Here is a 22,411-nt window from a genome sequence, read left to right as displayed (position 1 = left end):
AAATAAATCAGATTCATTTATAAAACATTGATGAAGCACTATAGGGTAATACCACCCCTCTTTGCACACTGCCTGAATGATACCACCAGTCCAAGGCTATTCATGACTAATGTCTATCTATAGCTTTATTAGAATGAAACACAATTAATCTGCTCTATTCTAGTTTTTTATAATGTCACTAAAAACATTAGCCCAAAAACCAAAGACCAAGTATAATATGCTAACATATATATTATGTAAATTATCTATATGTAATATTGGATTGAAACCACAGGGTTAGCTAACCCACCAAAGACACAGAATGTCCTAGCAATCTCCCGGTAAAGGACTTCTTTGAGATCGTCATATAGAATATTTATATTAAGAAATAAAACATTTGGCTCCAAATACCTAGTATTATCTCCAATGACGGAGACAAGTTCTGATATGTTTCGGATGAATGTTGTTGACACAAGTCCAGGTCAAAGAAAATGCCAAAAGCAGAAAATACTGACTATATACAGGTATTGATCTTACCCCTTGTCAATGGAATAATATTTAGTTTTATATCCATGTTTAGCCAGCTTTACAATTTAGTTGTGCAATCCTTTCCCCGGGAACTGAGAACAGAGGGCAGAGAAATCCTGTATAGACGTGGTCTACCTCTAGTTAGCCCGCTATTTCCCTGTCCCCCCCCCCCCCCCCCCAGAAAACCCGGTTGGAAGTTCCCGGAATCAGGAGGGAATTAGCAGGAATTCCGGAACCCTCCACCCAAACCTGAGAATTTTGAGAAATGAACCGTATTTGGGGTTTCATAACTTGAGAACAGACCAATAGACGACAGGTAGAGAGAGGTATGATATTAGAGAGGATGGCTGAAACGTCATCAACATCATCTGAGAATTTTCTGAGGGGAGAGGGAGGTTTAGCACTTAGAGACCTTTCCACAGCCAGCTACTGGCAAGTATGCAAGCACAACACATGACCAACACACACACGACCTACACACACACACACACACACACCATTGACTCTTTACAGTGTAAAGAAAATACTACACGTAGCTCTCTCTCAACATATGTAGTGGTCTGTGAAGTATGTGAGCACAATCTTGAAGCACATTTTATTTTAAATAGAACTGGAGCTGCAGCTCAATGTAGAATGTTCTTCACATATTAGAAAACTCAGGATGCCATTTCTAAACAGAGGCTGAAGAACACTGACAACTACTACTACTATACTACAACTACTACTACTATACTACTACTACTAATACTACACCTACTACTAATACTACAACTACTACAACTACTACTAATACTACAACTACTACAACTACTACTAATACTACAACTATACTACTATCACTACTATACTACTACCACTAATACTACAACAACTACTACTAATACTACAACTACTACTAATACTACAACAACTACTACTAATACTACAACAACTACTACTAATACTACAACAACTACTACTAATACTACAACTACTACTATACTACCCACTCTTGCACACACACAGTATAGTACTATACTCTATATAGTATAATCACAACAAACCAAACATGTCCAAATAAACACCAAGTAGGACAGTAGGCCACAACCCCGAGGAGCCATTTCCCCTGTTTCCTAACTTTGTATTATAGAAGCTTTCTGGTAAGACTAAAGTTATTATTCTACCCTGGCATAACATGGTTTATCTTAACACAGTAACCATCAATTCTATTTTAATGACAATATCAATCAACTCCTCTAACCTCCACTAGTCTCCACTAGTCTCCACTAACCCCCACTAGTCTCCACTAACCTCCACTAGTCTCCACTAACCTCCACTAGTCTCCACTAGACTCCACTAGTCTCCACTAGACCACTAGTCTCCACTAGTCTCCACTAGTCTCCACTAACCTCCACTAGTCTCCACTAGTCTCCACTAACCTCCACTAGTCTCCACTAACCTCCACTAGTCTCCACTAGTCTCCACTAGACTCCACTAACCTCCACTAGTCTCCACTAGTCTCCACTAACCTCCACTAGTCTCCACTAACCTCCACTAGTCTCCACTAGACTCCACTAGTCTCCACTAGTCTCCACTAACCTCCACTAGTTTCCACTAGACTCCACTAGTCTCCACTAGTCTCCACTAGTCTCCACTAGACTCCACTAGTCTCCACTAGTCTCCACTAGTCTCCACTAGTCTCCACTAGACTCCACTAACCTCCACTAGTCTCCACTAGTCTCCACTAACCCCCACTAGTCTCCACTAACCTCCACTAGTCTCCACTAGACTCCACTAACCTCCACTAGACTCCACTAGTCTCCACTAACCTCCACTAGACTCCACTCGTCTCCTCTAACCTCCACTAACCTCCACTAGTCTCCACTAACCTCCACTAGTCTCCACTAACCTCCACCAGTCTCCACTAACATCCACTAACCTCCACTAGCCTCCACTAGTCTCCACAAGACTCCACTAGCCTATACTAACCTCCACTAGTCTCCACTAGTATCCACTAGCTTATACTAACCTCCACTAGTCCCAACTAGTCTCAACTTGTCTCCACTAGTCTCCACTAGCCTATATTAACCTCCACTAGTCTCCACTAACCTCCACTATTCTCCACTAGACTCCACTAACCTCCAGTAGCCTCTACTAACCTCCACTAGTCTCCACTAACCTCCACTAGCCTCTACTAGTCTCCACTAGTCTCCACTAACCTCCACTAAGCTCTACTAGTCTCCACTAACCTCCACTAGTCTCCACTAACCTCCACTAGTCTCCACTAACCTCCACTAGTCTCCACTAACCTCCACTAGCCTCTACTAGTCTCCACTAACCTCCACTAAGCTCTACTAGTCTCCACTGGACTCTACTAGTCTTGTAGAGGCAACACCCTGGGCGCCAGGCTAAGAAAGAAACAAACCAGGAAGAGTGTGTCTGTGCCCCAAATGGCACCCCCAAATGGCACCCTATTCCCCATATAGTGTATTACTTTTAGTGCACTATGTAGGGAATAGGGTGCGATTTCGGACGCAGTCCCCCAGACGTCTGTTTCTTAACTGCTGTGCTGATACTCCACCTGTCTGGTACACCAATGATTATTATATACACATGCGTGTGTTGAGGACTCCACTCAACACAGTAGCAATCATTCATTATATTACACATTCTGTAAATATATACAAACCTCCTACTTTTCAAGTCAACCCCATACATAAAGATCTTTAGAGTTCAATCATGTCAAACTCGTCTATCCTTCTATCAGCCATCGATCAAACAACCAAAGCAAAAAAGTCCAGTAAGCAGCCCCTTGTCCAGTAGAACACAGGCTTCTCGTGATACAGAAGTGAGCCAAAGGCTTGACGGACCACAAATGGACACTTGAGACTTTTTTTCTATTTATTGACAAATCAAAACCAAAGAAACTTTTTTCTGCACCTGTTCTACAACAAAACTGTTCTAAAGAGGAAGATAATTATAAATGTGAGCAGCGATGATGATGATGATGATGAAGATGAAGAGGAGGAGGACAGACATCAGGGGGAACGCAGAAGTAGCTTTGTTCTGTTCTGATTGGTCAGGACATTTTAAGGGGAAGCAGGATGTGACTGAAAGGGTTTAAAACACGTGTGTGGGGGGGAAACTGCGCCGCTGAGGCAGCTGTCTCCTAAGGCAGAATGACGTGTCTCTGGAAGTTGGAAGGTTGTCTTTAACGTGTGCCTATGCAGTTTTTCAAGAAAAATGGAAAAGAACAACGAAAACCTCATCAGCTACAAAACCAAAGATTCATAATTATTCCTACAGAAGTTTTCCTCCAAAAAGTTTATTTTCCTGACAATGTCGACCATACATACAGCCACATACGTATACATGCATGCATACTGTATAGCTAGCACTACCCAGTACATGTATGTATATTAGGACATGTATGTATGATTTTAAGGGTACGCTCCTTCTTCAACATGACACTGTGTGATTCAGTAGGTATGATACATCCTCTCCATCACTCCCTTTCACTGGACACTGACTACCTCGGGTTCTCCGTCTGTCCACTCCACTAGGGAACATCATGCCCGGAGGATTCAGGTGTATCTGTCACTGCAGTCTGTAGAGAAACATGATTCTGTGAAACTATGTGAAACTACAGTACACACCAAAGATAACTGGTGTACAGCACAACCATAATCCTTCCAGTTCCACTAACTGCCGTGCTGTTGTACTCAGACTCACATGGTGGTAGACTACACACATCTCTGTCTGTCGAGCTGTCTCTATCTTTCATCTATTCACCTCACTCTCCAGTCCACTGCTGAATCACAGCGTCCGTGTTAGTGAAGGAGGGTACAGTAGGGGACAGAGGGGTTGGGTGCTCATAGGCACATCCTGTATGACTTCAGTTCTTTTTGGGGAAAACAAACTACTACTCCACACGTTCACAATAAGCAAAACCAAAAATACAAAACAGACTAGTAGTTCAACCTTTTGAGAGAAACTGCTCAAATATCGGTCAAATAGCTTTATCCTTTTCTAGTTGTCTCTCTGTGAGGCTTCTAGTACAAAGATGCTCCGCCACGGCCCTAGCCCTCTTGGTCCTGGTCCTAGCCCTGGTCCTAGCCCTCTTGGTCCTGGTCCTAGCCCTGGTCTTGAGGCTCGGAGCCTGGTGGAGTCCACTTTCATACTCAGTCTGGTCTTGAGGAACATGTACCAACCATGGGTATGAAACTAAAATCCAAAGAGGTTTTCATTGCTTGTCTTTAGTGCTTACGTTTGTTTGCCAATGCCTAATGTACAATTATGTTGTCTTTCCTAGGTTTATGTAATATATGATTTTATTTATGTAATTTATAATTGTTTTAATTAATTGAGAATTCATTTAAATTGCCAAATCTCACTTGGAACCCTTTTACCCTGATACGTTTGCCAAAGTTTACATTGTTTGTCCTGTTTTTTTGTTGTTGATGATACTGTCGAACTATTTATGAGGTGTGTTAGTACACATGATAGTTTTTTACTTAATTATTTAATGTTATTTAATTAGATGTAATTTTTGGGGGGATGAATATTTATGGGTATTTAAGAGAGTTAGAGAATCAAAGATGCAGTGCTTATGTCCTACCCACGTTAATTTATTATATTAGTAAGTTTACTTTAAAAAGCAACAGAGGGTGTTCAATTGTTTTGTGAATAATGACAGAACAATGTTTTTAAAAATGTAGTAATGTCAGGGTAGTTGTAATAATGAATGTCGCCATTATATTATTATAAACACATTTAGTTAAATATTTTTCCCGAATATAGATTTCTTTTCATTAACTTCATTCTTCCTGATGAAAACAATCTGTTGATTTAAAAGATAATGAATGAGCACTGCATTGTATTTTTCCTTCTGTGATTTATTATTAATTCATTTATTTTGTTTTTCATTTGCGAGACCTTTGCATTCTTTTGTTTACCAGTGATGGACGAGCAATGAATTTCAGACTGATGTTTGTGCCACTGATAGGGGAGGGTCACACGTTGATTGAGACAAGTCAGACTCACCAAATATAACTGGAACACTTGAGAGGTTGGTCGTTGTTTCACTTGATAGAGAAGGAAAACAGAGGATTCCCTTAAACTAGCTGCTTCCAAGACTGACTTGTGTAAAAAAAAAAAAAAAACGATTTCTATTTCTATAGTGAGAACCAAAGAGGCTACCTCACTGACCTTTCCATTTGTCATTTTAATCGTGTTGATGAAACCAAAGATACCAAAGATTTGTTTTCTGTAGTACGGTCTGCGCTTGGCCCATGCTTTCATTTTGATATTATCTTTCTCTCTCTTTCTCCTTCCCTCTCCATTCTCCTTCCCTCTCCTTTCTCCTTCCCTCTCCATTCTCCTTCCCTCTCCTTTCTCCTTCCCTCTCCTTTCTCCTTCCCTCTCCTTTCTCCTTCCCTCTCCTTTCTCTTGCTCTCTCCAACACATGCCTTCTCCTCCCCTAAAATAATAGGGACGAAGGGGGAAGTGTTAGGGTTAGGGAAGGTGAGGGTGTGTGTTAGGGTTAGGGAAGGTGAGGGTGTGTGTTAGGGTTAGGGAAGGTGAGGGTGTGTGTTAGGGGTTTCAGAAAGCCCTTCACCAGATCACAGTACACATTGTGTCCAAACCACACATTGAGTTGTTGAGACAAACCCCCAAGTCAACGCCATCTTTACACTGAAGCATTGAGACAACCTAGAGGCTGGATAAAATACATCCACATACTTTATATAAAGAACATATATATATACTAATATAATTCCCAGACATCTAGGGATTAACTTTTCTCCTTGATTTATTATTATTATTTTTTTTTAAATGTAACGATCAAACAAGCAGTGCCGGGAAAAACAAACGTTTTTAGAAATCTACAAACACAGGAGAGTCAGAATGATTAGCCCCCCCCAAAAAAACACAGTGTCCATCTTATCAAACTGACATTATAGAATCTGTATTTTTACTAGTGCCTGTGCAAAGTAGGCTACAGTCCATACATTTGAAAATGCTTCCCTCAATCCCCCCCAAGTATCACTCCTTAACAATCAGACTTAATGGAAATAAAGCAATGGACAATATACTGTAAATGGACTTCAAAAACCACAATCCTCCTCCCTGCCTATTGGTCCAGTGCAACGTTGTGATTTAAACCAAACCAAACCAAAGAAACCTCAACACAAAGAAACCAAAAGGCACTGGTGAAAAGCCTCTCTGAAAGACACATAACCCTGATACATTCTGGTTCAAACAAAACAGAACAGCTGTAATCGTTATAATAGCAGTAGTGTACTCCTTGGGACTAATGCTGTGTTCGTAACCAAGTGGGAGGTGGGAATATGCCAGTTGTGAAGTCGTAAATACCAGTTGGATGTATTCACGTGCTTTGAACTCGTTGAGAAACGCAGATTGGTCAACAAGCTACTTAACCCATGAACTAAAAGTACAGCTATCATGCTCGTTAACAAATTATAGTGTTCACAAACCATATGAATAGATAGCTTTTTATAAATAATGTTTTGTTGTTGCATTTAACTGCTGGAAAATGCTGTTATAGAGGCCATTCTCTTAGTAGGGAGCCACTGGGGCTCCCGAGTGGCGCAGTGGTCTAAGGCACTGCATCTCAGTGCTAGAGGCATCACTACAGACACCCTGGTTCAAATCCAGGCTGTATCACAACCGACTGTGATTGAGGGTCCCATAGGGGCGGCGCACAATTGGCCCAGCGTCGTCCGGGTTTGCCCGGTGTAGGCCGTCATTGTAAATAAGAATTTGTTCTTAACTGACTTGCCTGGTTAAATAAAGGATAAATACATTTATATATACATTAAAATACATTAAAGGATAAATACATTTATACATTTATCCTAGGTGATGTCAAAGGTCAACATGTGGGAGAAGTGGGAGGGACGAGTTTCCCACTAGTAATTACCAGTTGGAGGGGCCTTCAATGGGATTTTTCCCAGTTACATGTGAGAAATTCCTACTTCCCACTTGGTTACGAACACATCATTATACTCATCTAGCTCCTGTTTGGAAAGGTAATATGGAGTTGAAATGAGAGAGAGAGAGAGAGAGAGAAATAATGTTGGATCTAGTGGGAACTTGGGACTTGGGTCATTTATGAAAGTACGGGAGTTCATCACGTGTTGCCACGTTCATCTATGTGTAGCCTATACAAATTAGCATATAATACATTATACAAATATACTTAAGATATGGGAGTGGCAACAGTTGATGTGAGACTCCTGGAACCATAGGACAATACTGACTCCAATGAATTCTCTCTCTAGAGCTGATATGATAGGCTTTTAGGCCTATAATACTAATAGGGTTAGAGGCCTATATTACTAATAGGGTTAAAGGCCTATATTACTAATAGGGTTAAAGGCCTATATTACTAATAGGGTTAAAGGCCTATATTACTAATAGGGTTAGAGTCCTATATTACTAATAGGGTTAAAGGCCTATATTACTAATAGGGTTAGAGGCCTATATTACTAATAGGGTTAAAGGCCTATATTACTAATAGGGTTAAAGGCCTATAATACTAATAGGGTTAAAGGCCTATATTACTAATAGGGTTAAAGGCCTATATTACTAATAGGGTTAGAGTCCTATATTACTAATAGGGTTAGAGGCCTATATTACTAATAGGGTTAGAGGCCTATATTACTAATAGGGTTAAAGGCCTATATTACTAATAGGGTTAAAGGCCTATATTACTAATAGGGTTAAAGGCCTATATTATTAATAGGGTTAAAGGCCTATATTACTAATAGGGTTAAAGGCCTATATTACTAATAGGGTTAAAGGCCTATATTACTAATAGGGTTAGAGGCCTATATTACTAATAGGGTTAGAGGCCTATATTACTAATAGGGTTAAAGGCCTATATTACTAATAGGGTTAAAGGCCTATATTACTAATAGGGTTAAAGGCCTATATTACTAATAGGGTTAAAGGCCTATATTATTAATAGGGTTAAAGGCCTATATTACTAATAGGGTTAAAGGCCTATATTACTAATAGGGTTAGAGGCCTATAATACTAATAGGGTTAAAGGCCTATATTACTAATAGGGTTAAAGGCCTATATTACTAATAGGGTTAGAGGCCTATATTACTAATAGGGTTAGAGGCCTATATTACTAATAGGGTTAGAGGCCTATATTACTAATAGGGTTAGAGGCCTATATTACTAATAGGGTTAGAGGCCTATATTACTAATAGGGTTAAAGGCCTATATTACTAATAGGGTTATATGCCTATATTACTAATAGGGTTAAAGGCCTATATTACTAATAGGGTTATATGCCTATATTACTAATAGGGTTAAAGGCCTATATTACTAATAGGGTTAAAGGCCTATATTACTAATAGGGTTAAAGGCCTATATTACTAATAGGGTTAAAGGCCTATATTACTAATAGGGTTAAAGGCCTATATTACTAATAGGGTTAAAGGCCTATATTACTAATAGGGTTAAAGGCCTATATTACTAATAGGGTTAAAGGCCTATATTACTAATAGGGTTAAAGGCCTATATTACTAATAGGGTTAGAGGCCTATATTACTAATAGGGTTAGAGGCCTATATTACTAATAGGGTTAAAGGCCTATATTACTAATAGGGTTATATGCCTATATTACTAATAGGGTTAGAGGCCTATATTACTAATAGGGTTAGAGTCCTATATTACTAATAGGGTTAAAGGCCTATATTATTAATAGGGTTAAAGGCCTATATTACTAATAGGGTTAAAGGCCTATATTACTAATAGGGTTAGAGGCCTATATTACTAATAGGGTTATATGCCTTTAATTACTAATAGGGTTAAAGGCCTATATTACTAATAGGGTTAAAGGCCTATATTACTAATAGGGTTAGAGGCCTATATTACTAATAGGGTTATATGCCTATATTACTAATAGGGTTAGAGTCCTATATTACTAATAGGGTTAGAGGCCTATATTACTAATAGGGTTATATGCCTATATTACTAATAGGGTTAGAGGCCTATATTACTAATAGGGTTAGAGGCCTATATTACTAATAGGGTTAGAGGCCTATATTACTAATAGGGTTAAAGGCCTATATTACTAATAGGGTTATATGCCTATATTACTAATAGGGTTAAAGGCCTATATTACTAATAGGGTTAAAGGCCTATATTACTAATAGGGTTATATGCCTATATTACTAATAGGGTTAGAGGCCTATATTACTAATAGGGTTATATGCCTATATTACTAATAGGGTTAAAGGCCTATATTACTAATAGGGTTAGAGGCCTATATTACTAATAGGGTTAAAGGCCTATATTACTAATAGGGTTAAAGGCCTATATTACTAATAGGGTTATATGCCTATATTACTAATAGGGTTAAAGGCCTATATTACTAATAGGGTTAGAGGCCTATATTACTAATAGGGTTAAAGGCCTATATTACTAATAGGGTTAAAGGCCTATATTATTAATAGGGTTAAAGTCATATATTACTAATAGGGTTAAAGGCCTATATTACTAATAGGGTTAAAGGCCTATATTACTAATAGGGTTAGAGGCCTATATTACTAATAGGGTTAAAGGCCTATATTACTAATAGGGTTAAAGGCCTATATTACTAATAGGGTTATATGCCTATATTACTAATAGGGTTAGAGGCCTATATTACTAATAGGGTTAAAGGCCTATATTACTAATAGGGTTAAAGGCCTATATTACTAATAGGGTTAGAGGCCTATATTACTAATAGGGTTAGAGTCCTATATTACTAATAGGGTTAGAGTCCTATATTACTAATAGGGTTAAAGGCCTATATTACTAATAGGGTTAGAGTCCTATATTACTAATAGGGTTAAAGGCCTATATTACTAATAGGGTTAGAGTCCTATATTACTAATAGGGTTAGAGGCCTATATTACTAATAGGGTTAAAGGCCGATATTACTAATAGGGTTAAAGGCCTATATTACTAATAGGGTTAAAGGCCTATATTACTAATAGGGTTAAAGGCCTATATTACTAATAGGGTTAAAGGCCTATATTACTAATAGGGTTAAAGGCCTATATTACTAATAGGGTTAAAGGCCTATATTACTAATAGGGTTAAAGGCCTATATTACTAATAGGGTTAAAGGCCTATATTACTAATAGGGTTAAAGGCCTATATTACTAATAGGGTTAAAGGCCGATATTACTAATAGGGTTAAAGGCCTATATTACTAATAGGGTTAAAGGCCTATATTACTAATAGGGTTAGAGGCCTATATTACTAATAGGGTTAAAGGCCTATATTACTAATAGGGTTAAAGGCCTATATTACTAATAGGGTTAAAGGCCTATATTACTAATAGGGTTAGAGGCCTATATTACTAATAGGGTTAAAGGCCTATGTTACTAATAGGGTTAAAGGCCTATATTACTAATAGGGTTAAAGGCCTATATTACTAATAGGGTTAGAGGCCTATATTACTAATAGGGTTAAAGGCCTATATTACTAATAGGGTTAGAGTCCTATATTACTAATAGGGTTAAAGGCCTATATTCAGCCAGCTATATTACTTTTCCACTGGGGCTGCTTTAACAAAGACGTAAACAGCGCTTTTGTTGCAAAGTATGAGATAACCATGGGACGAGTGCCTTGCTTGAACCAAAGAAAAGTGTAGACCTCTCTGTACTTACCTCAGCTTCTAGCCGGCCGTCACGTTGTTGACTAGTGGACAATGTATTAGTCTGGCTCTGTGGTGCTTTGCAATGCAATCACTAAGCAAACAACTAAGAGAAATGATACCAAAGGCTTTCCAAATATATCTGTTTCCTCTCCTCTTCTTATTCTACCAAATGGTTGCAAAGCTTTACATTTAATTTTTTTTAAATTAAAAATGAAAAAGTTGTGGCATGTTAACAGCGCAGACCGTGCTCTCTTTAATGTTCTCAGATATACCTCAGAGATACTAGTGTTTAGGGTAATGTTATTCTAGCGTATGTAATAAATTATTATTTTGGTAACTGTGACTTTACGAGACAAACCAAAAAAAAAAACTTTATACATTTTAAGTTGTGATTTCTGTAATAGTTGAAGAGGTGCGCTTACCAAAAACAAATGCTTGTCTTTTTGTGGTTTGAGTTTTTAATTGTTTCTGTTTTTATTTTTTGTTGTTGGAGTGGCTCCGGTTATTCACTCAGCTTTCTGGAATGAGGATAGTTGCAGATTAAGCCTACAGTTTACATGTTACAATGTAAAAAAAAAAGACAAAAAAAAGAGACAAAAAACCCCCCCTTGTTCTTCTGTTCTAGTTTCTGACCACCATTTTGTAAATGTTTCCTTCTTTGTCTTATGACCTAGTTTCTGACCACCATTTTGTAAATGTTTCCTTCTTTGTCTTATGACCTAGTTTCTGACCACCATTTTGTAAATGTTTCCTTCTTTGTCTTATGACCTAGTTTCTGACCACCATTTTGTAAATGTTTCCTTCTTTGTCTTATGACCTATTCTTCTGTGTTGAAGTGTAGCATTATGTTTAGCAACTGCCAAACAACAGTGCTATAGCCCAGATTTTATGCATGAGTATATTTACAATTAGCTAGCAGTGTAATGCATTGTGACTTCATTACTTTTTAAGTTCAGAATCCGTACCACTCTATGAGCTGCATGTGGTTGCTGAGAGTGTGGCTCAGTTGTGTATATATTGGCCCTCCACTGTCATAGTGCACCCTCTGGGTAATAAGTGAATTAGCTGAAGGGTCCGTATTCCCGAGTAGAAGGTTATGAACACAAGGCTAACTGTTAACATACTGCACAAGGCTAGCACAAGGCTAGCACAAGGCTAACTGTTAACATACTGCACAAGAGTGACAGATGAGATATAAATAGAATGAGTAAAAATAAAATAAAACTGTTCTGAGGCCTATTTGAGACAGTAGTCCACAACTTTGACATAGCCTTCGTATAGTAACTTACACAGCGCAGAATTTGACATCGATGGACAAACCATGTAGTATTTAATCAACCACAATAGACCTGAAAACACAGTACAATAAATAATCTTTCAAAGAATATTAGTGAAAAAGCCTCAACTTAATGTCACAGAAGGTACTGTGCCTGACAATCTATGCCTCTCTTATACCTTCCACTTAGCTAACAAATTAAACCCTATAATTAGACAGCAGCACCCAATCAGTGTCTGATGAAAATACAACAAATGAGGTTAGGATGAAGTGATTGTACAGTACTCTGGTCCTCACTGGGTTAATCATTTATATATATTTTTTAAACACACATAAAGAGATCTACAGCAACGCCACTAGCCTGTGAAGGGTCAGACGGTCTGACGACCACAGGGGGTTAGAGGTCAGAGGTCAGTGTGACGATAACCAAATTAAACTCGATGAATCAAATCACTCATTCATTTAGTAGAAGATGAGAATATTGAACAATATTTTACTCTCCACAGTTGGATTCTCTTTATGTATCTATGCTTGACGGAACATAACATACTGTACATTGGCTCAGTAAGGGTCTTATATAAGCCCTGTCACACAACTGAGCCGAGCCAAACTGAACCGAGCTGTACTGACCTGGTTTGTTCAGGTCGGCATGATAGTGTGAAAAGGCTACTTAGAGAGGAGTGTGTTTAAACCAAAATGCAAGGGGTGGTGTTACAATCTGATGATATCAGTAAATTACACCTGGAAAGGATGACCTCACAGGAAGTGGTTGAGAAGCCTGGTTCCAGATCTGTTTGTGACAACCACCATAGGCGTTAGATATACAGCACAAACAGATCTGGGATCAGGCTAGACTGTGTGGTAGTGGTTGAATATTCTAAGCAAAAGCTTCATTCCAAAGATGAAAACAAAGCCAATATGCTGTCTATCCCAAAGAACAATTATACATTTACCATTTTCTGTAGATTTTTTACTGATTTGTTTCTGTTGATGTTTTTGTTTTTGTAAAAGAAAAACATGATTTTTTTCTTTTCTTTCTTTTCATTAGTTGGAACACAAATGGGAGCTGGTATTAAAAGTGTGGTGTTGTAATGGAATCGTATGGATAACCTATTGATAAGCAATTCAATTATGATCAAAATGAAGGAAATATTCAGAGTTAATGTTGTTTCGCTTACCCTGTCTGTGTAAAGACAAAATAAACCCTGTCTGTGTAAAGACAAAATACATTTGTCCTCATGACTTGAAAACCAAAAAAAATGTATTTTTCAGATGAAAACGATTGTATAAATGTTTTTGTTCCATGTCTCAAATAGACTGAAATGTTGTAGTTCTGCAATGTATTTCTTAAAACAAGGAGGGAAAATAAGACCATTTAAAATAATTCATTAGTTTTCTTTCTTTCCTTTGAATTGAATCCTTTTGAACAAAGGGATAGTAACAACGTATCGGGCCTGAACCGCTGGGCCACCGTAGAACAATGAAACTGCTTTAAAACACACATCATTCACTTCACCTGTGTCAATGAGACCACAGCATTTATAATAATCTGGTGCCGTGACACTGACAGATTGCTGGGTAGTGAGTGTCCTACTACTGCCTAATATTGCTAGAAGTGATGTCTGTAGTGGGAACTAAAGACTGGAGTCAGTGATCTCAAATCCATGCCCCTTTGAAACAGTATGTCCTAATGTAAAGCAACAACTAATGTGTAGCATTAATGTGCATTGACGGGGTAATATTTTGTTATATACATAAATCTTTATTTTACCAGGTAAGACTGAGATGAGTTGATGTGATGAATACCAATACCAACAACAACAAAAAATAGGTACAAATCTGTCGTTCTGCCCCTGAATAAGGCAGTTAACCCACTGTTCCCCTTAGCAAGGCAGTTAACCCACTGTTCCCCGGTAGGCCGTCATTGAAAATAAGAATTTGTTCTTAACTGACTTGCCTAGTTAAATAAAGGTAAAAAATTTAAATAAAAAAAAATCATATGGAACCAGTCTGGAAGGTAACAGTACAGATACACATTAACCTACAGATACACATTATTAACCTACAGATACACATTAACCTACAGATACACATTATTAACCTACAGATACTCATTAACCTGCAGATACACTTTATTAACCTACAGATACTCATTAACCTACAGATACACATTATTAACCTACAGATACTCATTATTAACCTACAGATACACATTATTAACCTACAGATACTCATTATTAACCTACAGATACACATTAACCTACAGATACACATTATTAACCTACAGATACACATTAACCTACAGATACACATTATTAACCTACAGATACACATTATTAACCTACAGATACTCATTAACCTACAGATACACATTATTAACCTACAGATACTCATTATTAACCTACAGATACACATTATTAACCTACAGATACACATTAACCTACAGATACACATTAACCTACAGATACACATTATTAACCTACAGATACACATTATTAACCTACAGATACACATTATTAACCTACAGATACACATTATTAACCTACAGATACTCATTAACCTACAGATACACATTATTAACCTACAGATACTCATTATTAACCTACAGATACACATTATTAACCTACAGATACACATTAACCTACAGATACACATTAACCTATAGATACACATTATTAACCTACAGATACACATTATTAACCTACAGATACACATTATTAACCTAGAGATACACATTATTAACCTACAGATACACATTAACCTACAGATACACATTATTAACCTACAGATACACATTAACCTACAGATACACATTAACCTACAGATACTCATTAACCTACAGATACACATTATTAACCTACAGATACACATTATTAACCTACAGGAGGGTTTCTCTCCAGGAACAGGGTTGGAGTGTAAACCTACAGGAGGGTATCTCTCCAGGAACAGGGTTGGAGTTAAAACCTACAGGAGGGTATCTCTCCAGGAACAGGGTTGGAGTTAAAACCTACAGGAGGGTAGCTCTCCGGGAACAGGGTTGGAGTTAAAACCTACAGGAGGGTATCTCTCCAGGAACAGGGTTGGAGTTAAAACCTACAGGAGGGTATCTCTCTAGGAACAGGGTTGGAGTTAAAACCTACAGGAGGGTTTCTCTACAGGAACAGGGTTGGAGTTAAAACCTACAGGAGGGTCTCTCTCCAGGAACAGGGTTGGAGTTAAAACCTACAGGAGGGTTTCTCTCCAGGAACAGGGTTGGAGTTAAAACCTACAGGAGGGTATCACTCCAGGAACAGGGTTGGAGTTAAAACCTACAGGAGGGTATCTCTCCAGGAACAGGGTTGGAGTGAAAACCTACAGGAGGGTTTCTCTCCAGGAACAGGGTTGGAGTTAAAACCTACAGGAGGGTATCACTCCAGGAACAGGGTTGGAGTTAAAACCTACAGGAGGGTATCTCTCCAGGAACAGGGTTGGAGTTTAAACCTACAGGAGGGTTTCTCTCCAGGAACAGGGTTGGAGTTAAAACCTACAGGAGGGTTTCTCTCCAGGAACAGGGTTGGAGTTAAAACCTCCAGGAGGGTATCTCTCCAGGAACAGGGTTGGAGTTAAAACCTACAGGAGGGTATCACTCCAGCAACATTGTTGGAGTTTAAACCTACAGGAGGGTCTCTCTCTAGGAACAGGGTTGGAGTTAAAACCTACAGGAGGGTATCTCTCCAGGAACAGGGTTGGAGTTAAAACCTACAGGAGGGTCTCTCTCCAGGAACAGGGTTGGAGTTAAAACCTACAGGAGGGTATCTCTCCAGGAACAGGGTTGGAGTTAAAACCTACAGGAGGGTATCTCTCCAGGAACAGCATCTCTCCAGGAATGGGGTTGGCGTTAAAAGTGACTTACAGTCGTGTGCATAGATTTTATATATGGGTAGTCCTGCGAATCAAACCTTTTCCCTATATCTCTCTCTCTCTGTCTCTCTCGCTCTCACCCCTCTCTCTACCGCACCTGCTGTCTCGACCTCTGAATACTCAACTATGAAAAGCCAACTGACATTTCCTCCTGAGGTACTGGACCCGTTGCACCGTCTACAACCACTGATTATTATTTGACCCTGTTGGTCATCTACGAACATTTGAACTTCTTGAAGAACGATCTGGCCTTAAATGGCCATGTAATTCTTATAATCTCCACCCGGCACAGCCAGAAAAGGACTGGCCACCCCCCAGAGCCTGGTTCCTCTTTAGGTTTCTTCCTAGGTTCCTGCTTTTCAAGGGAGTTTTTCCTAGCCACCGTGCTTCTACACCTGCATTGCTTGCGGTTACAGGCTGGGTTTCTGTATAAGCACTTTGTGTCATCTGTTGATGTAATATAATAATATATTCTATTTTGCAGACGCTTTTATGAGCATAGATTGTATATATGGGTAGTCCTGGGAATCAAATCCACTGTCATGGTGTTGTAAACACCATGCTCGACCAACAGACGACTACGTAAAAAGGGATTTATAAATACATTTGACTGATTGATCTGCATTGAACCATGCTATTTTATTTGTCTCTACGCACACACACACACACACACACACACACACACACACACACACACACACACACACACACACACACACACACACACACACACACACACACACACACACACACACACACACACACACACACACACACTCACTCACACTCACACAACATGCAAACACCCACACATTCATACTGACTCTATACCCACTTCTATACAATCATCATATACGCTGCTGCTACTCTGTTGTCCTGATGTCTAGTCACCTTACCCCTATACATATCTACCTCTTTTACTCCAGTATCCCTGTCCCCTATACATATCTACCTCTTTTACTCCAGTATCCCTGTCCCCTATACATATCTACCTCCATCACTCCAGTATCCCTGTCCCCTTACCTCTATACATATCTACCTCCATCACTCCAGTATCCCTGTCCCCTTACCCCTATACATATCTACCTCCATCACTCCAGTAACCCTGTCCCCTATACATATCTACCTCTTTTACTCCAGTATCCCTGTCCCCTATACATATCTACCTCCATCACTCCAGTAACCCTGTCCCCTATACATATCTACCTCTTTTACTCCAGTATCCCTGTCCCCTTCCCCCTATACATATCTACCTCTTTTACTCCAGTATCCCTGTCCCCTTCCCCCTATACATATCTACCTATTTTACTCCAGTATCCCTGTCCCCTATACATATCTACCTCCATCACTCCAGTAACCCTGTCCCCTATACATATCTACCTCTTTTACTCCAGTATCCCTGTCCCCTATACATATCTACCTCCATCACTCCAGTATCCCTGTCACCTATACATATCTACCTCCATCACTCCAGTATTCCTGTCTCCTATACATATCTACCTCCATCACTCCAGTATTCCTGTCCCCTATACATATCTACCTCCATCACTCCAGTATCCCTGTCCCCTATACATATCTACCTCTTTTACTCCAGTATCCCTGTCTCCTTCCCCCTATACATGTCTACCTCCATCACTCCAGTATCCCTGTCCCCTATACATATCTACCTCCATCACTCCAGTATCCCTGTCCCCTATACATATCTACCTCTTTTACTCCAGTATCCCTGTCCCCTATACATATCTACCTCTTTTACTCCAGTATCCCTGTCCCCTATACATATCTACCTCTTTTACTCCAGTATCCCTGTACATTGTTAATATGGTACTGACCCTGTATATAGTCACCTGACCCCTATACATATCTACCTCTTTTACTCCAGTATCCCTGTCCCCTATACATATCTACCTATTTTACTCCAGTATCCCTGTCCCCTATACATATCTACCTCCATCACTCCAGTATCCCTGTCCCCTATACATATCTACCTCTTTTACTCCAGTATCCCTGTCCCCTATACATATCTACCTCCATCACTCCAGTATCCCTGTCCCCTATACATATCTACCTCCATCACTCCAGTATCCCTGTCCCCTATACATATCTACCTCCACCACTCCAGTATCCCTGTCCCCTATACATATCTACCTCTTTTACTCCAGTATCCCTGTCCCCTATACATATCTACCTCCATCACTCCAGTATCCCTGTCCCCTATACATATCTACCTCTTTTACTCCAGTATCCCTGTCCCCTATACATATCTACCTCCATCACTCCAGTATCCCTGTCCCCTATACATATCTACCTCTTTTACTCCAGTATCCCTGTCCCCTATACATATCTACCTCTTTTACTCCAGTATCCCTGTCCCCTATACATATCTACCTCTTTTACTCCAGTATCCCTGTACATTGTTAATATGGTACTGACCCTGTATATAGTCACCTGACCCCTATACATATCTACCTCCATCACTCCAGTATCCCTGTCCCCTATACATATCTACCTCTTTTACTCCAGTATCCCTGTCCCCTATACATATCTACCTCCATCACTCCAGTATCCCTGTCCCCTATACATATCTACCTCCATCACTCCAGCATCCCTGTCCCCTATACATATCTACCTCCATCACTCCAGTATCCCTGTCCCCTATACATATCTACCTCCATCACTCCAGTATCCCTGTCCCCTATACATATCTACCTCCACCACTCCAGTATCCCTGTCCCCTATACATATCTACCTCCATCACTCCAGTATCCCTGTCCCCTATACATATCTACCTCCATCACTCCAGTATCCCTGTCCCCTATACATATCTACCTCCATCACTCCAGTATCCCTGTCCCCTATACATATCTACCTCTTTTACTCCAGTATCCCTGTCCCCTTCCCCCTATACATATCTACCTCTTTTACTCCAGTATCCCTGTCCCCTATACATATCTACCTCTTTTACTCCAGTATCCCTGTCCCCTATACATATCTACCTCCATCACTCCAGTATCCCTGTCACCTATACATATCTACCTCCATCACTCCAGTATCCCTGTCTCCTATACATATCTACCTCCATCACTCCAGTATTCCTGTCCCCTATACATATCTACCTCTTTTACTCCAGTATCCCTGTCTCCTTCCCCCTATACATGTCTACCTCCATCACTCCAGTATCCCTGTCCCCTATACATATCTACCTCCATCACTCCAGTATCCCTGTCCCCTATACATATCTACCTCTTTTACTCCAGTATCCCTGTCCCCTATACATATCTACCTATTTTACTCCAGTATCCCTGTCCCCTATACATATCTACCTCCATCACTCCAGTATCCCTGTCCCCTATACATATCTACCTCTTTTACTCCAGTATCCCTGTCCCCTATACATATCTACCTCCATCACTCCAGTATCCCTGTCCCCTATACATATCTACCTCCATCACTCCAGTATCCCTGTCCCCTATACATATCTACCTCCACCACTCCAGTATCCCTGTCCCCTATACATATCTACCTCTTTTACTCCAGTATCCCTGTCCCCTATACATATCTACCTCCATCACTCCAGTATCCCTGTCCCCTATACATATCTACCTCTTTTACTCCAGTATCCCTGTCCCCTATACATATCTACCTCCATCACTCCAGTATCCCTGTCCCCTATACATATCTACCTCTTTTACTCCAGTATCCCTGTCCCCTATACATATCTACCTCTTTTACTCCAGTATCCCTGTCCCCTATACATATCTACCTCTTTTACTCCAGTATCCTTGTACATTGTTAATATGGTACTGACCCTGTATATAGTCACCTGACCCCTATACATATCTACCTCTTTTACTCCAGTATCCCTGTCCCCTATACATATCTACCTCCATCACTCCAGTATCCCTGTCCCCTATACATATCTACCTCTTTTACTCCAGTATCCCTGTCCCCTATACATATCTACCTCCATCACTCCAGTATCCCTGTCCCCTATACATATCTACCTCTTTTACTCCAGTATCCCTGTCTCCTATACATATCTACCTCCATCACTCCAGTATTCCTGTCCCCTATACATATCTACCTCTTTTACTCCAGTATCCCTGTCTCCTTCCCCCTATACATGTCTACCTCCATCACTCCAGTATCCCTGTCCCCTATACATATCTACCTCCATCACTCCAGTATCCCTGTCCCCTATACATATCTACCTCTTTTACTCCAGTATCCCTGTCCCCTATACATATCTACCTATTTTACTCCAGTATCCCTGTCCCCTATACATATCTACCTCCATCACTCCAGTATCCCTGTCCCCTATACATATCTACCTCCATCACTCCAGTATCCCTGTCCCCTATACATATCTACCTCCACCACTCCAGTATCCCTGTCCCCTATACATATCTACCTCCATCACTCCAGTATCCCTGTCCCCTATACATATCTACCTCCATCACTCCAGTATCCCTGTCCCCTATACATATCTACCTCCATCACTCCAGTATCCCTGTCCCCTATACATATCTACCTCCATCACTCCAGTATCCCTGTCCCCTATACATATCTAACTCTTTTACTCCAGTATCCCTGTCCCCTATACATATCTACCTCTTTTACTCCAGTATCACTGCACATTGTTAATATGGTACTGACCCTGTATATAGTCACCTTACCCCTATACATATCTACCTCTTTGACTCCAGTATCCCTGCACATTGTTAATATGGTACTGACCCTGTATATAGTATGACTACGCCTATACATATCTACCGCCATCACTCCAGTATCCCTGTCCCCTTACCCATATCTACCTCCATCACTCCAGTATCCCTGTCCCCTATACATATCTAACTCTTTTACTCCAGTATCCCTGTCCCCTATACATATCTACCTCTTTTACTCCAGTATCACTGCACATTGTTAATATGGTACTGACCCTGTATATAGTCACCTTACCCCTATACATATCTACCTCTTTGACTCCAGTATCCCTGCACATTGTTAATATGGTACTGACCCTGTATATAGTATGACTACGCCTATACATATCTACCGCCATCACTCCAGTATCCCTGTCCCCTTACCCATATCTACCTCCATCACTCCAGTATCCCTGTCCCCTATACATATCTACCTCTACCACTCCAGTATCCCTGTACATTGTTAATATGGTACTGGAAATGACCCTGTATATAGTCACCTTACCCCTATACATATCTACCTCTACCACTCCAGTATCCCTGTACATTGTTAATATGGTACTGGAAATGACCCTGTATATAGTATGACTACCCCTATACATATCTACCTCTTTCACTCCAGTATCCCTGTACATTGTTAATATGGGACTGACCCTGTATATAGTCACCTTACCCCTATACATATCTACCTCCATCACTCCAGTATCCCTGTCCCCTTACCCATATCTACCTCCATCACTCCAGTATCCCTGCACATAGTTAATATGGTACTGGAAATGACCCTGTATATAGCTTACCTACTTTCTCGTGTTCTTCTGAATTCAATGTATTGTGTTGTTCTACTTGACTTTGCTCTTTCCCAACAATGCAGTAATCAATAACAATCAAGAAAGGCATTACACTATACTAGCGCACGTGACAAAAACTTGAGAAACATTTGACAAATGCATCCAACATTTATTTTCAAATAACATAGATAACATATTAAATGAAATGTCTACATATGTACCGATACATCCATCACAGTAACTGAACAAAATGTTAGCCCTGCCTACTTCCTCCACGTTGGCGCAGTCAAAGAAGGATCCAACAGTCTCCAATCAAGAGGCTCCACACTAGCAACATCCCTTCTCCGCTATTCACCGTCACAAAAAAAAAAGAAACTCCCAAGAGAACGTTGTAACAATTAGAGAAGCCAGTTCTCTGTTCACAGTTTGGGAGGCAGTTCCATTGTTAAGTCTTTATATGGACCAATCCCTTACGGTTTCCAAGGCTACACAAGCTCCTAAATCTGGACGGTCAACAGAGATACTAGCATCTGTTGAAGACTATGGAAGTCCTATTGAATACTGGTACAAT

Source organism: Salvelinus namaycush, chromosome 31 (assembly GCF_016432855.1).
Source record: "Salvelinus namaycush isolate Seneca chromosome 31, SaNama_1.0, whole genome shotgun sequence".
Lineage (NCBI taxonomy): Eukaryota > Metazoa > Chordata > Actinopteri > Salmoniformes > Salmonidae > Salvelinus > Salvelinus namaycush.
Note: the sequence above shows the minus strand (reverse complement) of the source record.